The 24,860-nt window shown below is 40.0% G+C and overlaps 1 long non-coding RNA gene across 1 annotated transcript; it reads left to right on the top strand.

The window, feature by feature from the left end:
• Nucleotides 1-19,468: 19,468 nt before the first annotated feature.
• On the top strand, nt 19,469-24,108 carry LOC143412753 (uncharacterized). Its single transcript, XR_013093296.1, has 3 exons — nt 19,469-19,538; nt 22,137-22,192; nt 24,075-24,108. It is a non-coding gene; the product is annotated as an uncharacterized LOC143412753 (long non-coding RNA).
• Nucleotides 24,109-24,860: the final 752 nt, after the last annotated feature.

Here is a 24,860-nt window from a genome sequence, read left to right as displayed (position 1 = left end):
ATACTTCCACACAACTTCATTATGTCCTGTAGTCCAAATCATTAAATTTCCAAACATAAGACAGATTTCATGGAAAATTGATGAAACAATTTTCTGTTTGATGTGTGGTAGTGCTGAAATCACACAAAAGCGGCACCAGAAACATTTAAATCACAAGCATCATAATAATTAATGCAGTACAGGGTCGATATGGTTTGAGGAATACAATTTTTTATCTAAGTTCTGAGGTTGTTAGGGGGGAAAATGAAAGCAAACAAGCAAACAAAAGAAGGAGACTGACTTCCCTGGAGGCAGAAAGAAAAAGAATCCCTAATAAATGCAGTCGTGTTCATAATTCTCAAATCTGGCAAGTTAAATGAGAAGTGAGTCATTTTTCCCAACGTAATCTTTTAAACTCCAGTCGATACATCAAATCAGCCCAGAAGAAAGGAAAATAAGATCTATTTTTTGCTCAGCCTTTTTCTTTTAGACGTAACTGAGTTATGTTTAATATCAATATACGATGTTGACAACTTATCCCATCCATCTTAAATTCACCTCCTGAGAAATAGTTTTCCTATTGTCTCAACCTGATACCAATTTATTTCTCTTTCACTGCACTTATTTGTCTGAAATAATCAGCTCCGCAGACAGTAAGATCCAAATGAAATTTGATTGGGTTACACATAAACCTGCACAGTATTAGAGTTTGGCCTCGGCACATTTTATCTCATGCTTTTCTTATGTTGTTCTTGGATTGGATAATTTGTCTTAATGTGATTTATTATTGTGGGAGAAACTGGTCAGAATCCAGTAATCTCCAAACAAGAGAGAATTTATTTCTAATGTAACAAAGGCTATTGTGATCAGTAAACATTTGTCTCTGGGTGTACTTGGTGTTGAAACCAACAGGTGCTTGGATTATTCCGCTGAGGTTCCTGTATCCCTTTGTGTTGTAACACGAAAGGAATTAAGGGGCTGGATTTCCCCATGATTTATTAAACTGACACGAGAAACACGCATGCTCCACTTTAGCGGACATTTGTAGCAATTATACCTCACCTCCTCGTGGACCAAAGGTAATGATTTTACAGTGAAAAGAGTGTTTATACAAGCTGACATGCTGTGTAATATAGCATAAATATAGGATAAAATGTATCCCTCTAATGTAAACATGTTCTATTATTTTTAAAAGAACAGCAATATGAAGAAAATCAGGAGTAGATTTTAAAGAAAGAAATGTGGAACTATCCCCAGGTTGCATTGCTGGGCTGACACAGCATACTTAACGCTCCTCTGAAAGATCATATTTGTTATTTTTGCTCCAGGATTATCTTATTATCTACAGAATATATTTCTTGATGTAATCAGTGTTTAGATCGTCAGCGAAACATTGTTTTCTTCCACTGATTGTGGGAACTTTATGTGTGCTAAAAAGAAATCTTAGCACATCTGTTTAACATTTCCACCTAACTGCAAGATTTATTGTGCTCTACATTTTCCTCTTTTTGTTTTATTCTTTTGTTTTTTTCTCAGTATTACTTTCACAGAGTGTTTCAGGTTTGGGCAAATCACCAGAACAACAAATATTTGGCTTGTAAGACATAAAACATTCCGCCTGTATTGTCACACAGCGAAGGAGGAATTGGTAGAGTCTTATTCTCGAAGGATTAAGGGAAAACAAAAATGAAAATCCTCCAGATTGTCACGCATTTGATACTTATTTAAAAAGCAGTAGCAGCAGATTGATAGTCGTGGCCTCATAGCATTAAAGTAGGTTGTAGAATAGATGCCTGGTGGCAATGTGGAGCTAGTCCCTGTGTCCCAGGGTCCTTGGGAATTGGTCTTTAAAAAGGAAAGGGCCATTGGCAGGGTATGAGATGTGCTCAATCGGAGAATCTGACCTGGTAAAAATGGAAGCTACGCTACTGTCACTCTAGGGTCCCTCTCCAGGGATGGATCGTAATTATAAGACTGAGGGCCCTGGGGCCCCATCGCTCTAAGAGCTACCCGCTAATCGCAAATCACACAGACCTGGCACAGGAGGTATCTTCCCTAAGAAGCTGAGCTCAAAAACCTTTGGCAGATAAAGGTCAGACTCGGAGGATGCATATGTGATAAATTGTCCAGACACGGACCAAACATGTTTCAAGTTTTCTTGCTTCAGTTTGTGGGAAAGGCCTTCGCCGTTTAAGAAGCCACGGTCGGTTGTTGTGCAGGGAAACTCGTAAAAAATGTGTCCGAGCATATTTTGCAACTCAATTTGAAATAAATGTTTGATTTCCTTGCAAATGTGTTATTTCTGTCGGTAACTGTTAGTGACTATAAAGTGGGAGGAGATGTGCCTACACTGAGAGATGATTGTGAGGTTCAGATGCAACTTCATTTGCTTCCCTGACATCATCCTGGAGACATTTTAATTAATCGATAATGAACTGTGTAAGCTTAATTTAATGAGACAGGTGGAGTGGTAATCTCTGATGAGATAAAATGCTCATAAATCAAAAGTGTGACTACTCTGAGTAAGTTTCCTTGATTTTTGTGTTTTCTTGTATTTTTTCCTCTCAAGGCCACAGCTATTAGTCCTACCACTCACTATCTGTTATTTTGCTCCTTCGCTAAGACTAATTCCCCAGCAACTTTTGATCTTCCCTGTCATCTCTCTTTGTGATTCCTCCCGTTGCACTCCTGTAAAAGTCCTGCAGATTCCCCTTCCCCTCAAACCAGAAGGACTTTCAAGGTCTACTCAGATAACGTCACCGCGACTGTGCATCTGTTTCCAATTCTGTGCAATTAACAAGGCCGGCTTGAGAATGTTCCTTTCTATTTCATACTCCTCGATTTTTCTCCTTTTTCTGCCCGTCTCGCTACTCCCCAGCCCACAGCTCAGTGGAACATGGCCATTCTTTATGTGTCACTCAAATCAAAACAACGTAGGATCTCTCAGCATATGTTTGTTTCTTTCCTTGGGTGGGCCACTTCATAAAAACAATCCTCCCATGCTTGTCTGCAGCAGAACATCAGTTTGCCATGGTCTGCCTTAAAAATGAAACAGGTGTGAGAAAACACACCTCAAAATGAAATAAAGAATATACTAAAATGTGCTTAACTGAACTAGCACATGCCAGATATTCCTTGAGTGATGTGTACACGGCAGTTGTATTTGCGCAGTCTGGTCTGTGGCTTCGTAAAAGTCGTCTTGTATTTTTCTTGGTAAATGTACAATAACCATCTAAAAAGTGCCTTTAATTTCTTGCTGAAATGCATGCTTTCCCAGTCTCCTCGCTCCACTTAGCTATAAATCCCAACCTTGTGTAGAGTGCTTCGAATTCAGATGCCAAAAGCAGGAGGCAAATATGGAGTAGAGGCGGAAGCGTCTTATGTTTCTGGGTTTTTTTTGCTAAGCCAGGGTACAAGCCTCAGCAAAGTCCTCTGCTGCTTTTTCGGAAGGTCAACAGGTACAGCCGAGGCAAAACTACTGGCCGGCAGAGGCTTAAGCCAACAATATCTTTGACAGTGACCAGTGACAGCTTTATGACCCTTTGGCCTTTACAGAGCACATTTTAAAGCCAAAAGGCACTTAGCCTTCCCATTTTCTGGTAAACATTTTTAGCTTCTCTCAAAAACTTTGACTTAAAAAAACAAGAACTTTATTTTAAGCTCGCAATACTTTATAATTTCGTTTTATTTTTTATGTAGCCCAAAGGCTTACTATCTCTATAACAGAGCCCAGGCACATAAGTGATAATCCAACTAGATCTTGAAAGGCAGCCAAGAGTGAGTGTACATCATATGCCTGCTGAGGCAGTGGTTACACCGAGGCTGTCTTTCCTCCTCCTCCTCCTCCTTCAGGCTATCCCTCAGGTTGTCAGCCAACAGCTGGACCACTGAAGGATATTCATGTTCTGACAGAGGGGTCACCGCTCAGAAGGGTCACCTTCTTGGTGGCATTTGTAATAATCAATTTCCTGATGATATGCAATGGCCCCTGCAACCCCAAATATCAAACATCTGTAAATGGACCCTGACCCTTGATGCACATCTGCAAAACTTTCCAATATCTCCTTTGTCATGAATATCTTCACCACAGTATGCATATATGTTTGCAAACTTTGCATGAGCATCGTTGCACACATGTGTTTTGAAAAAGATTCATTATAAATTCAAATTCTTTTGATTTTCATACAATGTGCTCAGTTTCATCATCCCTCTACAATGGCAATGTTGCGATGCATCAGACTGGTGATCTGTGAACATTTCACGTTGGAGTCGCTGTGACTTGAAACTAATAACATTAGAAAAAGAGGTCATAGAGCAAGAGAGCCCAGGGTCATTTTTCCAAAGACTTCTGCACAGCTGGTAGTCTTTTTGCAACCACAATAGTTGCCCCATATGGGTCATTAAAAAGAATCTAGTTTTAAAGCTTTGAGAAGTTGGTGCGCAAGAGCCTATTTATACCACAGTCTACAATCACACCGGGGTTACCATGGATAATGTTAGTTATTACAGTGCGTATATGTGTGGACCTCTTACTAGCCCAATCTGTGAAAACAGCAGGCACTTTTAATATTTGTTCTTTAAATGTTTGTTTAGTTTGGACATCTGAAACCTAACAAATGCGATTTGAATACACCGCCAAGAACCCACATTGTTCCCCTCAGCTCAAGTGGCTGGTAATCCAGTATGGAGTTTGTGTATTTGTCTAACACCGGTAGCTTAGGGCTTTACACATAAATTATGCATAACCAATGTATTTTATTTAAAATTAATTAGTCTGCCACATAGCTGTGGAGTGTTTGCCAATGGAAACAGTGGAACTGAGGGGAGCAGGGGGTAAGAAAAGAAAAAAAATAGAACCAGTGTGATGGCAGCTGTGACTCCACGGTTCCTCCACTGCTCTCCAGGAGAATATTAATAGTTAATGGAAGGCCTTTAGGCAGTGGAAATACCCCTAGTGGCCCTATCCCTGTTCTGGGAAAAGTTGTGATTATTGTCAAGGTATTAGAGTGTCACAAAGCAAGCCTTCTTCCATTTCCCAACCCAAATCTTACTTCCTTTTCCTAAAAAAACTCTTCCCTACATTCGGCACATACATAGTACAGCTGGGTATTTATGTTTTACTTAGTTTGTAGCACAAAATCCCGTAGACTTAACGTCACACCACTGAGGCTCTTTTCCCTCACTCACTTATATGAGCTTTACATAGGGAGGGGGTGAGGTCAGTTTTTCAGACATGGCACAGCGTATTATCTCTGGCAAAGCGCGTCGAATCAGCCTGAGCAATTAACTTAGGCTCAGTGCCACAACACAAATCATCAGACTCGTTCAGGGTCGTGTGGATTCTTCTCTCTAGGCAATTAGCCTCCTTCATTAATTAAAAATTCTAATCAGGATGTTGGATCGATAGTATGAATCACGTGTGCTGCAAATCACAGAGGGAAGTTGCATCTTACTTCCAACCCCGGCATTGACAGAGTAATCAGCCAAACTCATGCGAAGGATTAGTGGAGCAAGAGTTGAAGTGATTGACGTGCTTGTAAATCGTCTGTGATGCTATGCTAATGTATAGCGTATACACCAGACAAATATCATGTCTTATATGTTCTCACTGAAAATACACTGTGAATTATCTAGGTACATGTACAGTAGCATGCGAGTAGCAAACAAATGAAGTGAACATTGTAAATATTTTAATTGTGCAAATGGTGCTTTTTTTTATACAGGGGGATGTGATTATGTGAAGAATGTGCTGCTTATTGGTTTAGATCAACATAGTTCTTACAAAAGATTTTCATGGCTTCAGATAATGTTACGGATACGTTAGAACTTTGTAACTTTGTAACTACAGCAAAATATAACGACTGAAAAAATCCCAGTGATATTTTTTTTCTTACTCTTAGTAGATCATCAAGTGCTGGTCAGCTCCAAGTCTTACCTCACAAGGGTAAACTCTAGGGGCCAATTATTCTCTGGCTGAAAGAAAGTTTTTTTTTCCCCATTTTTCTAGTATGTGTATTTGACAGATGCACATTCAGACCACGCTTAAATATGCACTCCGCCAACCTTGCCCAAGCACACATATGCATGTGTGTACACGCTGCGTGCGTGGATGACTTTTACTGTAAGACACACAAAGAACAGAATACAGTTTGTCCGCCGTTCTTTCCAATAACACATTTGTTTGTGGTCTTACAGTCGTGGTTTGACTGAGAAAATATCCCCAGTAAATGTCGCTGTTGTTCTTAGGTCAATTTGGAAGGAAAATGAAGTCATTTGGATCCCACAAGAAATCAACATAGACCCAATATTTCCCTCTCATTAGCAAGAAAATGAGTAGGAGGAGATGTCGCTGCAAGAGTTGCATTTTGTGGCTGATTCATTTCAACGGGAGGTGAATTACAACTGCGGTGTAGTGTTTCCTCAAATAGTGTCGGCGTACAGCAATATCTAGTTACTGTTTCTTGGTTCATGCTTAACTCTGAGGTCATGTGGCTTGAAGAAAATTTGATGCCGTGTACAAGTTTGGCCACAGGAAATGATCCGAGACAGACTGCAGGTGTCACTCCCACCAGTATAAAGGATACTGAAGCACCAGCAGCATTAACGCCACATGGCCCGGCATTGATTTACAGAATAAGACATTTACTTCCTGCTTATAAGTCATCAATAGCTTTTCTCTATCCACCTCTGGCTAATCCTCTTCCTGCTATACTTTGACTCTTAGGGAATTTAGCACATTTCTGGGTTTAGTCTGTTGAGTGCTGCAGCAAAAAAACGTCCTAACCCAGAGCAGCGCTGTTATATGTGAGAACAGCTGGCGGTGCAAAGTAAGTAAACTCATAATGAGCTGCAGTATTTGTGGCTTCAGCAGGTAGAAGCAGAATTTTTATGCTTTTGTTGTGTTCCTTATATATTAGGTTGAAATTTGTAGATTGTTTCTCAGCTTTCCCTCTTTTACACCCATTTATACACATTCACGACCAGATCAGTGCCCCTGTACAATTTTAGTGTAAAAATATATTTTTTTATGTGCAGAATGAACATTCTCAAGCACAATCACTCATTAGATCTAATTTACCATGCATACTATTGCTGTATTAAAAAATTAAAAAGATGTTTGTGTTTTTCACAATGTCATTTTTCCCTCTGCATATTTCCTTGATAACAAATGAGGACAGATTGTCTGAATTTGCGTGGCCTGTCCCTTTATTTGTTCCAGTAAGCTCTTGTCACAAAACATCATAAGTATGTGTGGACATTTATTGGGTTCAGCTACATATTTTTTCACAAATCTTCTTTTGTTTTCCAAAGAAAATATGTGCTGCTCCCATTAGCTGAGCTGGAGGGAAATCTTTATTTTATTATTTTGAATGCTTTTTCCCCCCATTCCATTCAATCAGCCCCATTGGACTGCTGTTTTCTATCGTCTGTTTGGCTGTTTACTATTTCTCTATTGTGTGTTTCCGCTCGACTAATGCAAAGTTTTCTTGTATACTAGCCAGGCATATGCGCCCTCTTATTCCCACTTAGGACTAAGTCTTATTGATTTGATTTTTTTTTCTCAAGCCGAAATGAATGCCACACAAGAAGTCATCAATAAATCAGGCTTTCTCAGCATCAGCAGCAGGGAATTTCACCGGAGTCAAACCTGTGTTCAACTAGCTGATTTTCTTTGAAATTTATGGCATTGCTGATAGCATGTCAGCTGTTGCTGAGGTGCTGTATATCACATTACCATGCCTATTGACGATAAACAGAGCTGCAGAGCTGGAAGGCAGCGGCTGAAAGAAAGTTAGTTGGGTCTGAGTCATACCTAGAGATTGTTTAAATTAATCTGGCATGGTTCAACGCTAAAAAAATATGTGTTTTTTAATCTCTCTCAAGACACTGCTGCTTCAGGCTTCCTGTCAGTTTGATCTATGACCTGAATGATGAAGCCCTTCTTTAGCATCTGCAGTGTGGGCCAAAGTTTTTTGTGGTTTTCATCCATAATGCTCATCCCAGTTCTCTAGCACAGTGCATCAAGAGCTGCACATTAAGCTAAAAGCACCCTTTTGTCTAAAATGGTGGGAGAAGTCCTTGATGTACTTAAAGATAGTTTATGATGTAATTCTGAAAGAACATGTCAAGTTCAAGCAGTGCAGTATGCAGTGTTAAAAAAGAGCTTTATGTGTTATAAATACATAGTGAGTCAGAGCTTTGCACAAATGTATGTTCATCCAAACATCCAAACATCCATAACTATGCTGCAAATGGCCCTTCATTTTCTCTTTTTCTTTTTAGAGTGGAGGACTTGACCCATTGTTTTGACCTGTCTTGCCTTTTAATTGCTCACAGTTTGGATTATGTGATTGTGACAGATCACAGAGTGATGCCACGCCACGTCCACAGCCCCCCAGCTGAACTTTACAAATTGTAACAAAGGTGAAAAAGAACAGTCGGTTTTGCCCCCAACAGACAGAAAGAGCAGCTGTTTTCAATTCCTACAGGAAATCTGCAGTGAGTGATGTTTAGAGGACCAGCAGAGCATATCAGTGACACAAGACAAAGTTGTTTTGTAAAAAACAAAAAAAATGCTCAAAGCGAAGGGGAGAAAAAAAAAATCTTCCACTCTGTCATTTTCTGAAGTGGCTTGAGACATTGCCAAAGAAATTCCCTCAGACATAACAAGATTTTATGACAGGGAACTGCCCTATGAAACTTCCCATGCTTGATGTTCTCCAGTGTAGGCTTTGCTATGGAGCTGCAGTTTTGTTCATATTTATGTCATATCGAAGTTCACAGACACACTGATTGTTATCTATGAGGGAAGAGCCATTTCAGCCCTGAATCTAACAAGGTTACCATACTGTGGCTGTCAGCTAAATGGTGACGGGTGAGGTCACAGGCAGCACTGTAACCCCGAATCTCGAGCAAAACAAAGTGATGATTTTAAATGGGCCAGTCTTCCTCTGAGAACACAGGCCAATTGTTCTGCCAAGCTTTCTGTCTGACTTTTGTCTGACTTTCACAGACCTCCATCACTGAGTTATGTGAGGAAATGCTCACCGAGATCACAGAATAACATTTTTTTCTCTGGAGTCGCGAGTGCATTTCACAACAACGCCCACTTGAACGAGATTGAACTTAAAATGAAACACCGTGCAGGGGCTCCTTTCAAAATGAGAGCCCTAACAACTTTTACAGAAGGTATAGAAATAACAAATGACATGCCACCTCTGTATTCATGAGTTATATTTAATGCTCAAGGTTTTTGTGGTGTACAAATGCATGCGCGATGACTGCTTCCCTCAAGGTTGCTTTGCCGTTCACACAGTGATGCCTTGCACCTATTTGTTGTTTCTGAGAAAGCCTTAAAGTCGAGCCGGTGCGTTCCAGAAGATAATAAAAAAGTATTAAACTGAGGTGTTTAAATTCTGTCTGTTTATATTCAATTGTGCAAATAAGTGGAATTCAGTCATTCTGCAGTGCACGCTTAGTCAAATAAAGAATTTATCCAGGCATTTAAACATTTTCCATTATCATTCTGACTAATGCACTGCTAGCCTCCCCTGGATTTTAACGGCTTCTCTCACTACATATACAACAAGGTCTGCCAAGAGAACACTCTGAGAGGTGACGACTTGGCAGTCGCAAATAGCAACCTGTGACACCGATTCAACAGTAATACATCAAGGCAAGCAGCATTAGAGGTGCAAGGGAGAAAAAGTACAACGGATGGCATGAGTGTAATGTGGAATTTTTAATGTAACAGTAGAGCTAATTGGTTGTGTTACAGTGGATATAAATTACAGTGTGCTTTGGGAGGTTGGAAGTTATGATTATGTTAATTTCTTTTTGCCATTTGCTCTCGTCACTTTATCAAAGTTGACACGGCCCCGCCAGCTGAGGAACTGTTTACAGTGCGTTTTGCTGCAGCATTATTTTTCGCCATCCCAACACAGATAAAACCCAGAACAAAGGCACTTTCGTGATTACCGGAGCTCTGAGTCTGCATCCTCGGCAATTAACTTCCAAGTCTCATTCGTAACTTCTTTCACCGGTTAAGCCTTTGCCTCGGCTTTCTATCCCCGACTCGCAGCTAATACCTAAGTTGCAGCTGGAAAAACTGAAACTCGCCGCCTGTGCAAGCGTGCATTTGAAATCACTGCAGAGAAGAACATCAGAAGTGTATTTGCTCGTCATAAATCATCACCTGTGTTTTACCTCCATACGAATTCACATATGTTCTTCTATTAATCACCTGCTGCATAGACTTAAAGTCTCTCAAGGTTCCTCAGATTGTTCGAGCAGTTATTGTTTCCCTTTAATTGCACTTTTACAGCAGCCTTCTGTTGATATCCTAAGAATCCGTTCCAAGGACGGTGCACTTAAACACTCAAACCATTTGTCCCCACTGAATGTTTGATTGAAATTCTGTTTACAAAACATGCAGCCGGTTACAAGTGCATCCAGTGTCTTGCTGCCTCCAAACACATATCCTACACTTGCTTTCCCACTTCTCATAAAAAAGCCGAAGACAAAACAAAGATGCACCACTTCACAGTCACATGCCAACGCCGAGAATAATGACGAATAACACAATCTTCTTCGGCGCGTGTTATCTCCGCCTCACAGTCCTCCAGTTTCTCCTTTAATAATCAGGCTTATTCTCAGAGGAGAACACCTTTTGTCGAAACAAGCTGTGCTCCCAATAAAGGCATCGCAACACATTTAATTTTTTTCTGTCGGTATCGACTTTACTTACAGCTGCTGGTAGCATCTCACATGCTGCAGCTGAAGTAACCCCTCGATTTTGTCATGCTGGAAATTTTACAGGACATTTTTGTAAATAGCTGGATGTGTGTGTGTGTCTTTGTGTGTAGTTAGTGCTGAACCCACTGACTACAAGCTCAGCCACCGATGCTCGCCTAGATAGATAGAACAGAATGACCACTCCACTGCAGGGAGAAAGAGAGCATGGACAAAACTATCACTGTGATTAACTGTAATGATTGGGGGTGGAAATGGGTGTTTAGAGGGTTGTGGAGAGGATGAGGGCCATGTCTGCCAAATCTGGAGGGGCGGCATGCCACATGCAGGCCTCTGTTGGCTTGGGTAATAGTCCCCATGTGTAGTGCGCTGGGCCCTATCCCATGAGGTACTGTGCACACAGGAGGCCACTTGAAAACCTATCTGGATGTATCAGCAATCAGAGTCAGAACAAGCACACAGGAGAGTAATCTGTTCCAGCTTGTAGAGCGTGCCAGGGTTGGAGGAACAGAGATGAGACTCAGTATGTGTGAGAGTGTGTGATTGGAGGGGTGGGAGACTTATGGCTTCATTTGTACGGGGTCATGGTTAGTCAGATGGCAAAAACATGTCTACCCCCAAAGCAATGCTTACACACACACATTCGCACACACTCACATCACTCTGATTCCAGTACACATCTTAGACACAACCCGTCAGATTTTGTAAGCAGTGCTGGCAGCCTGTGGCATAGCCGCATCATTAAAATCCCTTCAGCAACTGAGTTATAGGTGGTTTGTTGACTTCCAAGGACATGTCATGGGTGGTAGGTAATGCTTAAGATCCAATAAGGTTTTTGCGTCACGCAACAAATATGCAGAGACAGCTCTAACCATCCAAAGAAATCTCAGACATGGCAGAGACCAGTTTTAATCTTTTTTTCTCTTGCAGTAATTCGTGGAGTTTTACAACTGCATGTACCTCCCTTCCAAACTGCCAACATTCTATTAACAATAAAAACTGAGAGTTGGGGCGATTAACGAAAGAGCTTTAAAAGCTCCGCAGCACACCTCGATATGCCAGACTGGTTCGGTTTTCCAAACTGACAGGATACATCACGTCAGTGTCATTCCATGCTTTCTTCAAGGAGTTGATAAAGAAGATGTTAAAAAAAAGAAATGGTATAATCAGTATGCAGTGACCCAGAGGAGGTCACACTAAGCCTTTGGGAGTTGACTAATGAAAAGTCCAATCAGCACAGCAGAGGACGATTAGAAGGAGCCCCGGGCTGCGATGGGGAGTTGGAGAAAAGAGAGAATAACTTCAAGAGGAAAGAAGGATAAAATGAATGAGAAGGGGATGAGCAGAGAAGAGTATGGAGCGGATGCTTCCCACAGACGCATACACACAAACACACACGTCTTCCCATGATACTGGAAGAGTGCAGTTGCTTGTGGTCAAGCTTAAGTTGCAAAACAGAGAGGCTAAGAGGGAAAACATGTGTTAGTACTTTGTCTTAGCGTCGGTTAATGATGGGGAATAATTGGTGTTACTTTGTATTCCTGAATTTATTGCTCTTCTGTAGCTGATCCCGTAATGAAAGACTTGGAATTTAGTGAGCTTCAGCACTCTGCCATTTTTCTGCTTCAGGTCATTAGATCAGATTCGTTTGGTCGCAGACAAAAATAAAAAGAGAAAAAGTAATAAATTTAGAATTTAACAGATGATATATTTTTATAGTCGTGCTTCGGTAAAACATTTGGGATTTATTACAAGATTTGAAAAAAAAGAAAAAAAGAACAACATCGTGACACAGCGTGGGAAGTACATTCGAGGTTCCAACCAAATTTAGAGCCATTTGCTTCACACTATTAATAATCCAGTGAAAGTCAACTGAGCAGTTTCTTTTTCCTTTATTTATTTATTCTTTTTTAGTTTTAGTTGAGTTCTATTCCACATTTACACCTTGGGAGCTGCCAGGACAAGTACAGCCAAATGTTGGCCACTGAGAAGCTAGGCCAGCCAGATTGATGAATCTGTGACCACAACAAAGCACCACATTTGGCTTTGATTGCTGTGGCCTGTGCAAGCTGGCCAGACGCACTTGACCATTTTTTGCACACTTTCATTCACTAACCTGTGCCCTATCACCTGCAAATGATTGAAAGTGTCAGCTGTTAGAACAGGGAAGTAAAAATTAACTTTGGGGTCGTAAGTCAAACTGGCTACTGTTAAAGTTATTAACCTTACTGGTCACTGTAAATTTCCTCCACTCTAAATGGGTTTTCCGCAATGAATCTGAAAAGGATATGATAACTAACTTCTGGTTAAAAAAAATAAAATAAAATAAAATGTCACCTGGCCACATCGGTCTTGATGCCAGGAATACCAAGATATGATTATCTGATTTTTTATTGACATCATGAGATCAGAAATCACGCTATTTCAAATATTGCTTTGGCCAAAAAAGTTCAATTTTCTCAGAATCAGCACATTAGTTTCCAGAAAGGGTCTTTACTCGGTTATCCTTTTCACCTTCAGTTTTTTCTTTCAATCCCAAATCTGCTTCTAAAACTTTTAGGGTACTTCAGCACTTTAAATCTCTCCCTTATCTCCACAGTAGCAAGAAAACTTGCTAGGTAGTGTTAAAGACGACTCCTCTTTCCTCCTTCAACAATTAATGCCCACGGCACTGGTTGTTGCACATGCCAACTGTAGCCATTTATACCAGGGTTTGAGGTGCTCATCTGCAGTCTTCCCTTGATTTGTAGGCATGGCCACTCAGACAAAACCTGTGCATCAGTGCTGGAATAGGAGAAGTCAAAACGTGAATTGACCCTTTGTGGCCGATCGTTTTGCCTAACTATTTTTAAAGCCCTGTAGAATTTCAACCACATAAGGTAGCACAATGGGTTTCCTCCCACATAAGGCTTTGCAAAAATTACGTTAAAAGCACTTGCAGCAACAAAAATATAATATTCAAGAAACACGCTTTGCCGATCCGATCAGCTGTTCATAGCACTTCCTACATTGGAATAAACATCAGCACGATCTGCCATTACCTGCCCGAAGCCGGAAGTGACATCATTTTCGCGGAAAATGTTGATTTTTCCCATAGGGCATTTACAAAGTTTGCTGATGTTTTTAAAATTCATGTTTGATTTTATGTATTTCTGTGTAGTTTGTGTTACACTGTTGGAAATAATTTATTTTGATGCACATGCTGGGTTTTTTTTGTTGTTTTTTTTGCAAATTTGCATTATAATATTTATTTTGGTTTTCCTACAGTATATAAAAATTGGTGTATCTCAAAAGTAAAACTATGAAGACACTCAAAATAAATTTCCTGTGGTTGGGAACTATTTTGTGCAATTTTTTTGCATTTACAGTTTTGAGGGATATACCTCTGACATTTCTCTAACTAGAAATATGTGAAAAAAAACCCCAAAAACAATGTATTGCACTTTTTTAAAATTTATATAGTTACTATGGACTAAATCCATATTGTATTATTAAAATTTGTCATATAACGGTTGCATTCATGTATAGCAACTTGAAATACTCCCAAAAATGGCACTACAGCATGTAAAAATATAAAGATAAGCCCTGGTTGACTTGGTTCTATGGTAGGTCTAAAAGGGTTAAGGGTAAGTCTTTTTAAGCTGTGGAAGCATCTCCCTTTTAGTCATCTAACAATCTCTAAGCTCCTCTACTGTTTTATCATTAAATCTGTGGTAATGACGAACCAAGATACACTCACGCCTCCAGTCCAGCCTTGCCCTCACGCTCCATGGTTACGAAACACAACATCTACAGTGAAAGCTGTAACAGTACAAAAGCAGTTACTTTTGTGTGTGTCACCAATCTTGAATGGGTCTTTATAGTTAACATGTCCTTGCATTAGGCATTTAATTTCCACTTACTTTGCAGCATCAGAGTGACCAACCGAAGATGAAACATGGTGCCCATGAACAAAACTTTCCACAATTGTTTGCTCCAGATTTCAGAGGTGAATGAAAAAGATCCTGATCCTAATGAAAATCCAATATCAGGAGACTAGCGTCTTAGTCTAATTCTACCAAGATCTCTACATGTGCACAAGCAGGCAAGCTTCAAAGTCTTATTCCTGGCCACACATTACAGTCTTTAAACTTGGCTGAGAGATCCACAGATGATGACAATAAAAGTCTGCAGATGAGGAATGAACATTATCCTTAAAATTACACATGCCTGGTAATGATTACAGTCATTTTTTTTCCTACAGTTTCACTATCCAGACATTGTCACCCTTGAAGCTGTGTTCATACTGTAAACGAAGCCATCCTGCACACACTAGGAGGGTGACACTCTCAATTTCTGTTCTGCTGCTTTTCCCTGAATTGCGTGGATTCTTGCCTCCCTGTCACTTACAGTCATTGGGTTTCAACGCAATTTGCGCTCAAGGCGAAAGCACCTAAACTGAGACTTCCTTTTGCTCCCTTTTCAGTCAAGGCCTTATGTTGGTATTGATTAAATCTTTTTGTCTCCTGCCAGCATTTTCTACAGCTTGTTGTGAGCTGAGAGAAGACAGCGATAGAGAATAAAGAGGGAAAATGGTGACTAAATCCAGAATATGGAAAATTTAAGCTCCGGGTTATTCTGCCATCCATCCAGTCAGAGAAACATTTGACTTCCCTCCCAAGGCCAGATGACTGGAATAGAGTTATTATATGGCACAATATGGTGTCTGCTTCCCTTGCAGTCTTTTTCCACTACGCCCAGCTTGCTACTTCTACTGCTGCTCCCTCCCTGCGGTGGCGTTTGGTTTGAAGGGGTCCTGGGAGGCATGGCCAGTCTGTTTGCTGCCTGGGTGTAAATCAGAGGGGCAGCCAATAGAACCACATCTGTAACAATACTGTCAGGTTAATGTGGAGTCATTTTGGAAGAGAAGAATTTGCATCTGGGAACATCTGGTGGGACATTTGGAAATCCCTGCAGTCGGTCACTCAGTCCTTTTCCTCCTGTCATCTCATATTTTCTCCCTGTTAGCTGTCGTTCTTTCTTTCACTTAATTCCTCTTCACTTCTGCTCCTGATCTTGTCAACATTTAAATAATTGTTTCTTTGTTCTACTTCCTTTTTTTACCCTGTCTGTGTCTCACCATCTGTTTCTTTCCCCAGTTTTTTTCTTTATTTCCCTCCATTACAACATCTCTCTTTTTTTTTCTCAACAGCCCTACTTTGGGAACACCTTATTCAGACTTTCAGAGAATCTTGGGGATTGTAAACAAGTGTCTCCAACACTGTGCAAACTTTAGCTGGTGCTGACACGTGTGACACACAGCCCACAGCCTAGTATAACAAGGCATTCAGCAGTCTGAGATATAGTGCTGCTTATCACACTGTGAAAAAGAAAGCAAGCTGTAAGTAAATGGAAAATGTCCTGGTCATTTTCTGCCACTACATCACCCTGTTTTATGGAAGTTAAGGGCATTTCCATAAACGGTAAATGGTAAATTCAATGGGTGGTTACAAAATACGGAAAAACATCCGTGAAAACTTGATGTGGAAAATTCCTTAATTTCATTTTCATTTATTTTTTTAATGTTTTACTTTTTGCTGTGTGTTTGTGTGTGTGCGCATGTCATGGTTTCATATAAGGCTGCCCTAAATCCAAACAAAAATGCATGCTTTATATGCAATTTGATAGCTTTGTTTTAACAGGTAAATTAAGCGCATTTCTTTGCAGGAAAACTACCAAGAACAGATTGAAAACATAACCGGTAAAAGGGGAAAACTACACATCAACACATCCAGATGTTAGTTTCTCCCTAAATGGATTAATTGGTCATTTATGACCCGCTGTGAAAGTAAACTCATCACAGCGCAAGAAAAGGTTTGGTCAATTATGCTTAACATCAACTCTATCAGCACCTCTAGCGGATTCGTTGTTAGTCCAAGAGCCCGAGGCGCCGCTGGTTAGACTGGAGAGAAGCTCAAACATAAGTGTCCGTGCACAGGAGACCAGATGCTGGCTGTTTTTAATGTCGGTGCCATTAAGCCAGCTCCCCTGGCATTCTTTGGATGCTGTGCTGCCTGTTGCCTTGGGGTGAAAGTCATTGGATTTAATACGGTTGGGTTAAGGAGCAAAAACAAAATTCAGGGGAGAGGAATGTGTTGCTCCCATATGAATGGCAATAGTGAGATTCATCTGATCAGATCAAATTACACCATCAGAGGCAGTTACGAATTTATTACCATATGCTTTTAAATGACTCAGCTCAGAAAGAAAATGGTGACACTGAAAAATTGGAAATCTGGAAAGCGTCTGCACAACTTGCAAAATCAGTCAGCATAAATAAGGAGAAGAGAAGACAAGGAGAAAAATAGTCATGTTAGCATTATGAGGGAAAGATTCTGTCTGTACATGGGTTAGGGTTATGTGAGTGCTGAAAAACATGCCTAGTACTGCACCGCAGCAACCAAGTCTTCGATGACAGACTATGAATACTCGCTGTATGTTCTGCTCTTGAAATTTTTCCTGAGGCAATGGTTAGAGTTTTTTTTCTGCCGACCATCTCAGTGCAAACCACACACAGGGTGGACAATATTTAATCCGGTCTGCAGCAGGCAGTGAGTAGAAACGCCTTCAAGTGAAAGGCACTATTAGAATAGGAATACACAGAAGCACAGCATAGCTGGCATTTATGAAGACGGAGCTTCAGAATTAACCTAAAAAAGGAAAAAGAGGTAAAGGATACCAAGATTGCCCTCACAGAAGGAAAACAAGATATTTTGCCACATATGAAAAATGTACGCTTTTTCCATATAATCACCATGAAATGATAGTGTGAAATGATAGTGTTGGCAAAGTTGTTAATTTGAGTAACAATCGAGGCAACGTGAACTATTTTAGTTGTTTACAGAGAACATGTACACCCAATAAACACTCACTAAAACAAAATGCAATAAATCATGGTTTAAAGCATTTTTTATCATATTTGTTTTAATAGCTCTTGAAAGGAGATCAATGGGATGCATATCTTTCAGTGCTACACCATGCTGAAATAATTTATCCACAAGCTAAGTTGCCATGATCTAACTATATGAAGTGACTTAGTGGGAATTTCCTCACACCACTTTTTTGTGGGCGGCTTCATGACAAGACCGTGGCTTTGAAGCTTTGCTGTTTATTAATTAGAGAAGCAGAAACTCCCCTGTTTGTGCGTGCCCCTGGCTTGTTTGCAGTGGTGATCTAAGGGCTTTGTGCATGATGATGGTGAAGTACGGGTGGGGGCGGGTGGAGGGATCACAAGTTCTACAAAGTGCTCCGAAGAGAAAGATTCACGAGTAAATTAACTGTAGCTGTTGCCATATGAGTTGGCCTGTGTCAGCTGAGCTACAGTAATCGAGGCCAAGAAGCATTTTGAAGTCGTCCTGTTAGAGCATCTTGAATGCAAGCACGAATGGGAAAATGTTTGCTGATCGGAAAAATGAACGCATTAACTTAAAAAAAAAGTGAGAGAGCTGTTTTTATCTAGAGGACATACAGTAGGTAAATACCAACGAGACTCGAGCTGTGTCAGTTTGATTTAATTGAGCTATTTGAAGCTTATTCATTAGCAGAAGAGATCTTATTCCACGAGACTCGACTTTAATTAGTCAATTAAATTAAAGGCATTCATGATACACGTTTGGCAGCTGCAAATGACACTCTTTCTAATGACGGTTGATAACAGCGGAGAGATTAGTTGACTATTTTCATCTGTGAATTAGAATAGATGAAATTCCGCTCTGCATTAGTGGCAAATATTTGTAAATACAAAATCATATGAATAAGCAGTGGCTTTATTATATTTAGCAACAGCTACATCAGTTTTGACTTTCTCATCATTTTCATATGAAGCTCATCCAGTTTCTGCATTTAAGAAGATCAACATATGAACTTTGGGTTGGGGGGCAAGCGCTACCTTTAAAGCTTTGGTGTGCTTAGAAGGTCAGAGGAAAATAACAGCACGTTGTGCTTAAGATGCTGACAGGAGTCATTACTCGCCAGCAGTATTTCTGAATGATAACCTGCTGAGAACCACATCCTAAAATGTACCAGCATACAATAAATCTGGGTAGTCAAGCCAAAGAAGAAATTCCTGCTTCTGCTGTCAGAGAGTCGGAAAAAGATGGGAAAGCTGGAGAAAAAAAACAAAAAGGGAAAGTGAAAACCTGGCCTGGCATAATAAGAGCCAAGCAAAATGACGATGCTTCCCAAAGGCACACACTGTTGTTGGTTCAGTGTCCAGTGATTTGTATTAAAATTAGGAGCTAAAATTAACTCTGCCCGTTTTCATCTATATTTTTCATGGATTTAAAAAAAATCTCCTTCCTGTTTTCATGACTCTAATGTGCTGAAAACTTTCCCAATCAAAAAACTGTCATGGTCCTGAGTCTGCCGACTCAGTGTTTTGTGTTTCTTTATGCTTTTGTTTATTCTGAGTATGTATTCTGTTATGATTTGCCATTTGTTAGGTTTCTGTTCTGTGCCTGCCCTGGTCCCACTGTCTGCTTGTGAATCTGTTTAGTTCAGTGTCGTGTCTGGTTCTCTGTGTCTGAGTTTCCTGTTTTATTCTGAAGGTCCCCGTCTCATGTGAGTGTGTTCAGGTCACGTTTCCCCTGTCCCGTCAGCTCCGATTTCTCCCAGGTGTGTTGCCCTCCTGTCTCTCATCCCCTGATTACCTGTGTGTGTATTTAAGCCCTGTGTGTTCTCCTGCCTGTTGCTGGTTCGTCTGTGTTCCACGGTGTTCAGTTCTGCCGTCTGCGGCGCTCTGCCCTGCATCCCGGTTCTTATGCTCTCAGGTTTGTCATTTAGATTTTCCAGTTTAGGTTTCTCCAGTCGTTTGTCATTCCTCACCATCTGTTCTGTCACTGCCACTTCTGTAAATAAACGTCACTCTCATCACCAGTCCACTGCCTGCATTTTGGGTCCTTTACCTCCTTCACCACACGGCTCGCCCCGGCAGCCGTGACAAAAACACCTCCAAAATTGGGGTAAATGTAGTAAAATGATCCCACTAACAACAGCTGTAATTAACGATGTGCATCTCTGTTGTAACTTCATGCAAACTTGAACACAGCATGCTTTATTCACCTGGAAGGCAAAGCACGGGATATTTTGAATAGGCATTAGTGGGATTAAGATCTAATCGGACACAAAGTTTCCTGACAAAACAGAGGAAAGTGGTAGGAAGATGCCTTGGATTAGTGGGGAAGGATTTCATGGACTATAAAAATGCTTCACCTCCTACTGTTCAGTCAAGTTTGAGTGCTCAATATTATGGATCTGCAGAGTAGAGCTGTTGCTATGCTTGAGTCTACTGTGTGTGTGTGTGTGTGTGTGTGTGTGTGTGTGTGTGTGTGTGTGTGTTTGTGGACAGAAAAGGCACTCAGGGTGGTGGGTTATGTCTCTGTGAGGCAGCATTCGTGTGCTCACACTAGTTAGAAAGCTGATTTTGTGCTGTTTTGGAGTCAAACGCTGACCCCTGAGGTCATCATGATCCAGGACACACATCCCAGAAGTGGGTAATGAATCTAGAGAGCGGCGATGTAATGACAAAGAGGACCAGGCTGAGGCTTCTGTGCGTGACTTTAGCTGAACTGAGTCTGTGTACTCCACTGAGACACTTTGTTTTTTTCAAATCTAAATTCATAATGAATATGTTGCCTGACTGGTAATGAAATGTTGCATTTTAAAAATTAATTAATATCTGAAACTTTGTATCAGACCTGACAGCCATTTTACAAAGTGCCTGAAGTCTCTGATCAAAGAATTTGGGCAGTAATGGTGCATTTATTCAACTGCTTCAGTATGCAGCTTTTCAGTTTGGCTCTGCTCAGCCTATCCCAGCTGTCACAGGCCTTTAATGATAATTATCAAAATGCACAGTTAGATGATGTCATATAGTGGAGTCGGACGATTACAGTTCTTGTCTTCACTGCCGTTACAGTCACATATTTTGCCATTTAATTCTAATGAAATAGCCGCAAGTAATGTTGGCCAATGTAAAGTAAATTGAAAAAACACCATTAAATAAACCAACTACACAAACAGCTGCTAAAGTTATACGGCCATTTAAAAATATATGGTCAAAACAATCACATTAAAAGTCATTTCACAAATTTTCTGAATGTTGTTCTAACATAATAAGATTTCCATACGAGTGGACATGACACCACTGACCGGCCACAATCACATTATTCAAAACACTATTATATTCTAATAAAATTGCATGTTTCTCCAAGTTTGAACTCATTGGACCCATCGTAGATAACGGCAGTGCAAAGGTCTATTTCTATTTAGGCATTTCTTTTAACACCACATAATCCTACACATCCATTTGCTTCCGCTTATCCTTTTCAAGGACGCTGGAGCCTATCCCAGCTGTCATAGGGCGAAAGGCAGGGTACACAATGGACAAGTAGCCAGTCTAACACCCAGAGACAGACAATCATTCACACCCACGGGCGATTTAGATTGATCAGTTAACCTATCCCCACGTACTGCATGTCTTTGGACTTTGGAGGAAGCCAAAGTACTTGGGAAGAACATGCAAACTCCGCACAGAAAGACCCCGGCCTGATGGTGGAACTGAACTCAGGATCTTCTTGCTGTGCAGCAACAGTGCTAACATGCCACCGTGCTGCCCTACACAGTGAACTTTTAAATGAGATATATAAAGCCCATATTTTGATGACTCAACTCTTCTTGTGTAGCTTTGCATATGTGACCAAGCACAATCTTCTTATGACCTTTTGCAACCCCTCAGTTCATCCACTGCTTGAAACAATCTGTTTTTACCTCCTTTCCCTTTGAGGTTACACTCTTCTGATTGTCTCTAAGTTGCAAACAGGGCATTAGATTTCTTCGCAGTGATTTCTTTTTTCCTCTATTTTCTGAAAGGAATGAATTAAACTTTTCGTACATTTTCTTTTCTCTAAAGTAATGACGTCTAACTTTACAACTGAGGTATCGTATGTACCCAGATACAATGAACTCTACAAAGGTTTAAGGACTTTCAATATTTGTGTTCACTCTTGCTTGCGGGGTGACATTTAAATGGATCCAAATAATTTCATATAATGAAACGTAGAGCTAGAGCCATAGAGACACAAAATGGAACCAAAAGAAAAAAGGGATCCTGCAGCAGATGGTGTTATCCCCACAGAGCCCTGATCTCAACATCATAAAGTCGGTCTTGGATAACACTAACCACTAACACACAGAAAAAGATCCTGTGAAAGAAACATCTTGCCTGCCAAGAATCTTTAAAAAAAAAAGTCTGCATACATTTAATATTTGACTATTGGCGATGTTACCAAATGTTGATGAAAAGCTTTCTTTTCTGATCTCGTCATTTATGAAAACACCCTGACTTTAGTGTCTAAAATATTTTTCAGATCGACAGTTTTTGGAGAGCGCTGGAGTCAGACTGGTGACAGAAGACTGTTAGCAGGTATTGCTAGTTTTTCTCTACTTACAGCTAAGAACATCTTTATTGATTTCGCAGCACAGATGGCTGTTTCTGCCCCCCACATGCAGCCAGTCTGTTTTCAAGGCAAATCAAATTATATCTCTCAGGGCACAATCCACCCGAGCCATTACAGAAAATAAAACCCTCATGTCTCAATTCCAGATTTTACACTAAAAATACAGGTTCCTGTTCTGTGAAATCAGTCCCAGCACTCTTCCTGAGTGTGTTTTTGCAAGCAGTGAGTGGACCAAGCTTACATTTTCTGAACAATCACGGAGTTTGTTAATATTTGCCATAGAGTTCCAGTCAATGTCCTTGGGGCTGGCCTGAGAATGGTTAATGGTTAGAATCCAGCTTTGGGTGCAGGAGGAGTCGGGGATTTTAATAGGCGTTATTGAAAGTAAGACTGGCCATTGGGTTTGGTGTTAAGTTTCCCTTGTGCCAACAGAAGTGATTTAGTTGTGTATACCTGAGCTTTAATCAATGGGAAAGAAGTTTGAAGTAACATCAGGAATGTTTGCTTTTAGTCAGGAGACCTTGATGAAATTGCTGAAAATACCCGTGGAAAGAATCTGAGCAGCCTCCCTGATGACAGAGCTACTTTACACATGAATTAAAAAAAATAGAAAAAGGCTGAGATTTCTTTTTTAAAGGCAGGTAGAGGGGTTATTTTGCCTTTATCTAATTCTTCTTTTATATGTTTGTGTCTTCTGCATATGATTAATTGTTTGGGGGATGTTTTTGTTATATATATATATATATATATATATATATATAATTTTTTTTTTTTTTTTTTTTAGGTTTTAGGTGTCAAAGGTAGTCTGGCTTTTGTTCATTTGGTGTAGCAGCTGTGACTAGAAAACAAATTTGTGTCTAAATCAGATACTATGGTAAGAACCGTAAAGTAAAATTAATGCTGCAAGCAGCGATGATAGCGCCCACGCAGTTCCTGCAGCATGTGGATGTCTGAGGACCTGGACTCTGAGTTACATATGAGCTCCATTGCTCATTAGATGGCATTGGTGAAAAGAATTCAATTTCATGTTGTTGTATACAGTGTGTATATGTCTCCAGGCCTGTAACCTTTCAGTATTTAAATTTTGGGTACGTTTGCATGTACATTTCATTTGTGGTGCCAGAGTCAGGAATCAAAATTTGCTACACCCTTTGATGAAAAATGAAAAGCTTCACAATTAAGTGGCTTTAGATTCAACTGAACAATGGTTATGACTCGAGACTTAACATTGATGAAAACTGTGCCAAAATTAAATTCAAAATGTCCGACTTCCTGTTGGCTTTAGAGTATGCCTTTTGTATATGTTGTATTGCATCACAGGAGCCCCTCCCCCATATCCAAGAGCCATAAAATACTACAACTGAGATGGGCAGTGTGGTAGGTGAGATGTAATGAAATGGGCATCATGGGTATCAACAATTCACAATGCTAAATAGACAATCAGGAAATATCTATTTCTTAAGGTGTTCATGGACAAATTTCACAGAGCTCAATTCCACCAGTTTGATGAGGTACATCAAAGTTAAAAACATTTTCTGGACTCAGTAGGTAGGATTATTATCATCATTAAATATTGTTATGGAGCTGTGTACAGACTGGGATCATTATCAAACAGAGAAGTGTGGATCAGATCGGATAAGTGAAATACAACAGCAAGTCTTTACTTTAGACTCACCAAATAAGAAAATAATCCAGTTAAATCTCTAAAGGTTTGTTGCAAAAGAATGTTTCTTAAATTTTAAATATCAAACTTTCTGTAGGATTTAGGGCATCACTCTTTTTTTGGAAGTCTTGGAATTTTTAATTTCATACATGTGCGTCAAAGACAGTGGAGCTCTTCTGTTGCAGTTTCCTAGTGGGCGCTGTCCAGCTGTTTTGCTTGCCCAACATTCAGACCAGTAAGGTATGTACATTTTCACTGCTCCCCAGGTGCAGTTAAAGTTTCATTAGGTTTTTTTGATTAGGCTCCCAGAAAGGAGATTAATTTAAACAAATAATTATAAATGGAGCAATTCCAACAGGGCAAACACAGTCAGTGTTGTGAGACTAATTACAAAAATTTCACGGCAGACATTACGAGATTTATAACAACAGTTACTGATGTGCAAGTCTATGTTCAGACATCATTTTGCATTTTGCAAGTGACAAGATTTTTGTTTTTTGTTTTACTTTATTTGCTTTTTTTTTTTTTTAGGACAGTAAGGCTTATTGATACTGACAAGCTGCTTCTAAGAAAGGCACTTGAGAATGCATGACACATATATATTTCATTAGATGTTATGAATATGTATGAATAAAAGCTCTGCAGGGTACTTTGCACAAACACACACATTCATCAAAATCACTCTGAATGAGGTAAGATGGTGTTTAAAGAACTTTGTCTCCCAAGGACTTATTATTCAGGATCACACATTAGCTGTGGGTGATGAACCCATATAAAAGTTGTAGGTTTCTGTCATGTGTATGTGTGTTTAAAGCTGGAGGTGGATACATTATTTATAGGGGTGGGTTCTTATAATCGATTCATCGATTAAAATCGATTCTGGCTTGGAACGTAAAATCGATTCATTAAAATCCTGAATCGATTTTTTAATATAAATTTATTTTGCCCAAAATGCCAGAATCTCAGGTGAA

The sequence above is a fragment of the Maylandia zebra genome, linkage group LG15, assembly GCF_041146795.1.
Source record: "Maylandia zebra isolate NMK-2024a linkage group LG15, Mzebra_GT3a, whole genome shotgun sequence".
Classification (NCBI taxonomy): domain Eukaryota; kingdom Metazoa; phylum Chordata; class Actinopteri; order Cichliformes; family Cichlidae; genus Maylandia; species Maylandia zebra.
This window is presented reverse-complemented; position numbering and strand designations above follow the sequence as displayed.